The following is an 8,482-nucleotide window of genomic DNA, read 5'->3' as shown; positions in this document are numbered from 1 at the left end:
ACCTCATCTGTAAAAACGGGGCTTCAAAAATGCGAGCCCCTCAATGGGACAGCCCTGTGTCCACCCCAGCGCTTAGGACAGTGCTCCGCACATAGTAAGTGCTTTACAAATACCATAATTATCATAATTATGATTGCGCACGTATCCGTAATCTATCTGTTTGGGTTGGCGTCGGTCTCACCCTCTAGACTGCGATTTCACGGTGGGCAGGGAGCGTGTCTACCGACCCCTGCGTGGTCCTCTCCCAAGCGCTTAGTTCAGTGATCGGCCCCCCCAGGAAGCGCTCAGTCAGTACCGTGGATCGATTGCGGCTGTGGAAAATGGCTGCCACTCTGGACCCTCCTCCCTCCGGCTTATTCCCCTCGGCATCTAAGCCCCCTCAGAGGGGTCTCCGCCTTCGCGGAGAGGGGCACGGGACCGCAGGGCGATTCTCCTCAACCCCCTGGAAGGTCTGGGGTGGCGAGCGACCTCACCTCGGGTGCCAGAAGACTGCAGCACCCCGCGCCAGGAGCACCCTCCCCTGCTATTTTTTTTAATGACGGTATCTGTTAAGCACTTACTATGAGCCAAGCACTGTACTAAACACTGGGGTAGATACAGCCTAATCAAGTCGGATACAGTCCCTATCCTCCACTGGGCTCCCCGTCTTCATCCCCATTTTACCGACGAGGGAACCGAGGCACAGAGAAGTGAGGTGACTTTTTCTTCCCCTTATCTCAATTGTTAAACGCTCACCATGTGCCAGGCACTGTACTAAGCACTGGGATAGAGACACACTAAGAACTTGGACACAGTCCGGGTCCCACCGGGGGCCGACGGTTTTAATCCCCGTTTTACAGATGAGGGAACTGAGGTCCAGAGGAGTGACGTGACTTGCTGAAGGTGTCCCGGTGGATAAGCAGCGGAGTCAGGATTAGACCCCAGGTCCTCCTGCCTCCCAGCCCCGGGCTCTGTCCGCCAATAATAATAATAATTGCGGTACTTATTAAGCGCTTACTCTGTGCTAAGCGCTGGGGTAGATACAAGCAAACCGGGTCGGACACAGTCCCTGTCCCACGTGGGGCTCGCGGTCTTAATCCCCGTTTTACAGATGAGGGAACCGAGGCCCGGAGAAACAGGACGACTAGCCCCAGGCCACACAGCCGACACACGGTGGAGCCGGGATTAGAACCCGGATCCTTCTGACCCCCAGGCCCACGCTGAATGCCCTGGGCCACGTCGCTGCTCGGCTTAGATAGCTTTTGGAAGAAGGGTCAGGTTTGAGGCCAGAACCGGATTCCGGCGGTCAGAGTGAAGCCGTCGGACGGCTGAAGTGTGTGTTTGGGGGGCGGCGCCTCCGGAGTAGTTCGTGACTTTAGGATCATCGGGAGAGAACGGAGGAAACCCCACGGCAAATGCCCCTTCCCAGCTATTGCTTTTCACTCCCGTAATCTCCTCAGACCCTTCAGTTGACCTCTCCTTCCTCCCTCCCATTAATCAGAGTATAGCCTCTCCAGAGGTCTCAGGGCCCAACTTCGGGCTTGAGTCAGGGGCCATCGCCGGGGCCGTCGTCATCATCATCCAGTTGCCTTCTCCCATTCCCGGGGCCACAGCTGCAAACCGGGAGGGACGAATGGGAAAGAAAAGAAAAAAAAGCCCATTTTTGAAATCCAGGGCTCTGGCTCACGAACAGGCAGAGATAAGCAGGATGAGTTTCCCCTCTGTTTTCTGGGGAAGTTCCAGGCAGGGTCGGGGCAGGAAACTCTTTTTTTTTTTTAAACGGTATTTGTGAAACACTTACTATGAGCCATGTGCTGTACTAAGTGCCGGGGTCGAGCGCACGAGATCATCAGGTTGGACGCAGTCCGCATCCCACGTGGGGTTCACTGTCTCAATGCCCATTTTAATGCCGCAAAAATGCAAATGGTCAATTCTGCGGTGTTTCCAGTGACCATTTATTATGGATCCGAAAGCTGGAAGGTGAAAAAACGGGATAGAAGGAACATCGATTCTTTTGAAATGCGGTGTTGGAGAAGGCTTCTGTAAATCACGTGGGCTGCCCGAAAAACAAACAGATGGATTTTAGGGCAAATTAAGCCAAAGCGGTCTTTGGAAGGCCAAAGAACTCAATTTAGAGCAGCATATTTTGGGCACTAAATCAACAGGACCGATTCTCTGGAGAAGACACTAATGCTAGGAAAAGTCCAGGGAAAACGTGGAAGAGGCAGACCGGCAGCTAGATGGATAGAGACCATAACAACGATAACGGAAGAACCGTTAGAAAGGTTGCAGGTTATGGCAGAGGACGGGATTTTCTGGAAAGAAATATATCCACGGAGTTGCTCTGAATTGGAAACGACTAGACGGCACACAATAGAAGCAGCGTGGCTCAGTGGAAAGAGCAGGGGCTTTGGAGTCAGAGGTCATGGGTTCGAATCCCGGCTCGGCCACTTGTCAGCCGTGTGACTTTGGGCGAGTCACTTAACTTCTCGGTGCCTCAGTTCCCGCATCTGTAAAATGGGGATTGAGACTGTGAGCCCCACGTGGGACAACCTGATTCCCCCGTGTCTACCCCAAGCGCTTAGAACAGTGCTCAGCACATAGTAAGCGCTTAACAAAATACCAACATTAATAATAATGATGGCATTATTTAGCGCTTACCATGTGCCAGAAACTGTACTAAGCGCTGGGGTGGCTCTAAGCAAATCCGGTTGAACGAAGTTCCTGACCCACATGGGGCTCACAGTCTCAATCCCCATTTTGCAGGTGAGGTAACTGAGGTCCAGAGAAGTGTAAGGGGCTTGCCTGAGGTCCCACCGCAGAGATGGGAATAGAACCCGTGACCTTCTGACTCCCAGGCCGGGCTCTATCCCCTACGCCAATACAGACGAAGGAAATGAGGCCCAGAGAATCAATCAATCAATCAGTGGTATTTATTGAGTATTTACTATGTGCTGAGCACCTTGCCTGGTGTTTGGAAGAGGACAGTAAAATAAAATTAGCAGACGGTTTCCCTGCCCATGACGAATGTACAGTCTAGAGGGGGAGAAGCAAAGCGATTTGCCCAAGCTCACACAGTAGACAATCCCAACTCCGCCGATCGCTCCCTGTGTGACCTTGGGTAAATCAGTTCACTTCTCTGCGCCCCAGTTCTCCTGTTCTCCCTCCTATTTAGACTGTGAGCACCATGTGGGGTGGGGTCTGTGTCCATCCTGATAACTCGTACCTACCCCAGCGCTCAGTACGGTGTTTGACACACAGGAAGCACTTCACGAATACCACAATAAAATAAATAAATAAAACCGGCAGTCGGGATTAGAACCCACATCCTTCTGAATCTTCCCAGAAAGCTCTTCCCAGAAAGCTCTTCCCAGGAAGGGCAAGGGGGACATGATAGATTCCCTCCCACACCTCCCAACCCGACCAGATTTTTCTTTCAGCAGCCAAGGCTGAATCTCTTTTTCCATTGTGTTTTTTGTTTTTTCATCGTTGGTACCCCTGATGGTTGAATAAAAATTTCTTTGTTCACACCCCATCCCCCTCCTACACCCACTTCCCACTCCCACTTCCTCTCTTCCCTCACCCCGTCTCAATTTCTTCCTCTTTCTCGCTCAGCCCATCTCCGGGTGGGTGCCCGGTATGATGGCTTGAGTGTTTCAGGATTTCTATTTCCACCACTCGGTCCAGGGAATCCTCGAGAAGACCCCGTCAGTAGCCCCCGGCTCGTAGTCTTCGGCACTGAAGAAGTCGCCTCTGGTCACCGCCCCCCAACCCCCTCCGTCTATTCCCTCCCGTCTTCCTCCCCTCTTCCTCTACCCACCTTCCAGAGCTGAAGAAACGCGCTGACTTGACTTCCTTTCCACCACCCGTCTTCTCGAAGCTCCGCCGAGAAACAGCGTGGCTTTAGTGGCTAGAGCCCGGGCCCGCTAGTCAGAGGGACCTGGATTTTAATCCCGGCTCCGCCACGTGTCTGCTGGGTGACCTTAGGCAGGTCACTACACCCCTCAGGGCCTCGGTTACCTCATCTGTAAATTGGGGATGAAGACCGTGAGCCCCGTGGGGAACAGGGACCGGACCCAAGGGGATTAGCTTCTATCTACCCCAGCGCTTAGAATAGTGCTTGACACATAGTATGCGCTTAATGCGTACTATAATTACTAATTATTATTATTGTTTTCGCCTCCTTCACTTCTCTCAATCCACACTCTCCAGTGACTTCTTCAAAGCCAAGTCCAATGGACCCTTCGGCGGATAGAGTCCGGGTCTGGGAGTCAGAAAGACTTGGTTTCTAATCCCCGCTCCTCCGCTTGTCTGCTGTGTGTGACCTTGGGCAAGTCGCTTTACTTCTCTGTAGCTCAGATCCCTCCACCGTGAGTCCAGTGAGAGACAGGGACTGTCTGACCCGATGCTCTTATATCCACGCCAACATTTAGTACGTGCTCGACGTGTAGTGAGAGCTTATCAAATATTACCGTTAATCAATTAACAGAGAAAGGAAAATGAGAAGCCATAGAAGAGGCCTGGTGGAAGGGGAATCAGAGGATCTGGGAACTAATCTTGGCTCTGCCAATCGTTTTCTGTGTGACCTTGGGCAGCCGAATCAATCAATCGTATTTACTGAGCGCTTACTGTGGGCAGAACACTGTATTAAGTGCTTGGGAGAGTATATTATAACAGCTTCACTGCCCAGAATGAGCTTACGGTCTAAAGGGTTAATAAGCAATTAGCGGTGGTATTTTTTGAGCTCTTACTATGTGTCGAGCACCGTGCTAAGCGACCGGGTAGATGCAAGTTAATCGGGTTAGATACAGCCCCTGTTCCACATCAGCGTTCACTCTAAGGGAGAACAGGTAGCGTATACCCATTTTACCGATGGGAAACTGAGGCCCGGAGACCGGCCCAGCGTTCCTCAGCACCAAGAGGCAGAGCCGGTATAATAATAATACTAATAACTGTGGCATTTGTTAAGCACTGACTATGTGCCAGGCACTGTACTAAGCACTGGGGTGGATGCAAACAATCGGGATGGGGCACAGTCCTTGCCCCACGTGGGGCTCACGGTCTCGATCCCCGTTTTACAGCTGAGGGAACCGAGGCCCGGAGAAGCGGAGTGACTCGCCCAAGGTCACGCAGCAGACGAGGGGCGGAGCCGGGATTCGAGCCCACGACCTTCTGACTCCCGGGCCCGGACTCTAGCCACTATGTTATCAGAACCCAGGTCCTTCGACTCCCAGATCCAGACTCTCTCCACCAGGCCACGCACCTTCTCCGTGACTTTATCTCACCCGCTCCTTTTCCTTCCGTCTAACTCCCTTCCTCTGTCTTGGTCTCTGTTGCCCTCCCCGCCCCCCCACCAGCTCTCTTTCCTTTTCATCGTCTCTCTAGCTCCATTTTACAGCAAAATATGCGGCCTTCCCAGCCCTTCCTGGGATGTTACACAGCCCCCTTGGAATGTTGGGCAGAAGAACTCCCGATGTCCAGTGATTTCACTGGAGAAGGAGAGACCGGGGAGGAGCCCGGACGTCCCGAGAGTAGAGTCGAGCTATTTCGGGTCTTGGTCTCACTCCAAACCACAGGCTCCCTGAAAATAGACTCCGAGCTCCCCGCTCTTTCTGGCAGCCTGTCTGAGGGTGACGTCGGTGGATGATACTCTCCGCAGACTCTCCGGCCCCTCACGTGGGAAGGAGGGGAAGCCCCAGACCTGGCTTCCAGCACTGGGGGAGATATAAGATCATCAGGTTGGACGCGGTCCTTGTCCCACGTGGGGGGCTCACGGTCTTCATCCCCGTTTTACAGACGAGGCAACTGAGGCACAGAGAAGTGAAGTGACTTGCCCGGGGTCACGTGGAAGACAAGCGGAGGAGCCGGGGTGAGAACGCTGGTCCTTCGACGCCCAGACCCGAGCGCTATCCACTGGGCCGCCGTGCTTCTCTTCCAGATCCTCTCCCCCCTTTCATTCGGAAAAGAGAGGAAACCCCAGGCCTGACCTTCCAGCACCGGGGGAGATTTAAGATCATCGGGTTGGACGCCGACCCCGTCGCACACGGGGCCCGCGGTCTTCATCCCCATTTTCCAGACGAGGGAACCGAAGCCGGGAGAAACGAACAGACTTGCCCAGGGTCACACAGCAGACACGTGGCGGGGCTGAGATCAGAACCCAGGTCCTTCTGACTCCCAGGCCTGGGTCCTATCTGCTAGGCCATGCTGCTTCCCTCGTGTTCCGAGACGTTCCAAGTGAGGAAGAAGGGCACTTCCGTTTCTGAATTTAGACTGTGTTTTCAGCTGTCCAGTGCATCCATTTTTGAGGGGACAGCACCAGCCTCCTCTCCGGGGATGCGGGATGGGCGAGGGAGACTTTCGGGAAATGGGGAAACGAACGAAAAAAGCCACAGAGTCGGCCGGGGTTGGGGGGAAAGGAGTACTGTGGCTGCGTGAATCTGGGCAAGTCACTTCACTTCTCTGGGCCTCAGTCTCCTCATCTGGAAAATGGGGATAAAGACAGTGAGCCCCAGGTGAGACAGGGCCTGTGTCCAACCTGATTATCTGGGATCTACCCCAGCACTTAGTAGAGTGCCCGGCACATAGTAAGCGCTTAACGGATGCCATTAAAAAAAAGATCCCAAACCACACAACCGCCGTAAAAACAAGAAAAACATAATCTTTGTTCCGACAAACGTAATTATTTATGTTGTTTGCCCCCAGCTCTTTACCGTAAGCTCGTTGTGGGCAGGGAGTGGGTCTGTTTATTGATATATTGTACTCTCCCTAGCATTTAGTACAGTGCTCTGCACACACCGCTCAATAAATATCAGTGACCGACAGACCGACGGACGACGGGAAACTCGGCTCTCCTATCGTGGAACTTCTCTGACTCATTTTTTATTTTTTAATGGTCCTTGTTAAGCACTGACTTTGGGCCCAGCACTGTTCTAAGGGCTGGGGTAGATAAAAGGTAATCAGGTCAGGCACAGTCTCGGTCTCACGTGGGGCTCACGGTCTAAGTCCGAGGGAGTAGGATCTAATCCCTACTTTACAGGTGAGATAACGGAGGCACAGAGAAGCGAAACGACTTGCTCAAGGTCACACAGCAGACAAGGCTGTGAGCCCCATGTGGGACATGGACCGTGTCCAACCCGATTAGCTTGCGTCTACCCCAGTGCTTAGTACAGTGCCTGGTACGTAGCAAGCGCTTAACGAATGCCACTAAAAAAAAAAATGCTATCGCACTCTCCTAAGTGCTTAGGGCAGCGTTCCGTGGGCAGAGAATGTGTCTTGATTGTTCTCTTGTTAATAATAATAATAACGGTGGTATTTAAGTACTTAGTATGTGCAAAGCACTGTTCTAAGCGCTGGGGGGGTTACAAGGTGATCAGGTCGTCCCTCGTGGGGCTCACAGTCTTCATCCCCATGTGACAGATGAGGCCCAGAGAAGTGAAGTGACTTGCCCAAAGTCACACAGCTGGCAAGCGGCGGAGCCGGGAGTAGAGCCCATGACCTCTGACTCCCAAACCCGGGCTCTTTCCACTGAGCCACGCTGCTCCCAATCGCTTAGTACAGTGCTCTGCACACAGTAAATGCTCAATGAATACAATTGACCGACAGAAGGCGCTCAATAAATGGGACTGCCCGGTTGACGAGAGAAACGGTGCGGTCTTCACTTTATGATTCAAGACGCGGTTTCCGCGGCTCAGTAAGTAGATTTCTGAACGGAGGTGGCCTCGGGTGAGTCACTTCGCTTTTCAGTGCCTCAGTTCCCTCACCTGTAAAATGGGGATTAAGACTGTGAGTCCCATGCGGGACAGGGACTGTCTCGATTTGCTTGCGTCCACCCCAGCGCTTAGTACGGTACGTGGCACATAGTAAGCATTTAACGAATACCGTAATTCCACAGTTATTAGGTAGGCCGGATGGAATTTGCCTCTTGGAGCTCGGGCACCAGAGCGACTCATCAGGGCCTCTTCCGTAAGGCCGAGCAGCGGCCTCTGTACGTGCCGCCCCCCTCTACCCGCTCCCCCCCACGGGGACGGGGTCAGTGGCTCCCGTTACTCACTCCCCCCCACTCAGCCCAGCAGGCAGCCGCCGAGTCACAGCAGCAGGACGGCAGCTGCCGCGTCTAGCTCAGCCGGGGGCGGGCTTCGGGAGCTCTCCCGGGCCCGGTCCTCCCCCACCGAGCCGGGCTCCGGTCCAGCTGGCAAAGTGAAACTCAGGGTCCGGCTCGCTCAAGCGCCCTTGATACGTCCTCGTTTGATGGACGCCCCGCCAAGATTTGACTGATTTGCCGCCTTAAGTCTGACTGACATGCCCCCCTAGGTTGGACTGAAGCGCCGGCCCAGGTATGACTGACAGGCCGCCTCAGCTTTGACTGACATGCCGCCCTAGGTTGGATTGAAACGCCGCTCCAGGTATGGCGGACATGCCGCCTCAGCTTTGATTGACATGCCGCCCTAGGTTTGACTGACACGCCGCCTCAGCTTTGACTGACATGCTGCCCCAGGTGCCTTAG

Source organism: Ornithorhynchus anatinus, chromosome X5 (assembly GCF_004115215.2).
Source record: "Ornithorhynchus anatinus isolate Pmale09 chromosome X5, mOrnAna1.pri.v4, whole genome shotgun sequence".
NCBI lineage: Eukaryota > Metazoa > Chordata > Mammalia > Monotremata > Ornithorhynchidae > Ornithorhynchus > Ornithorhynchus anatinus.
The sequence above is the reverse complement of the archived record's forward strand: the minus strand, read 5'-3'. Positions refer to the sequence as shown.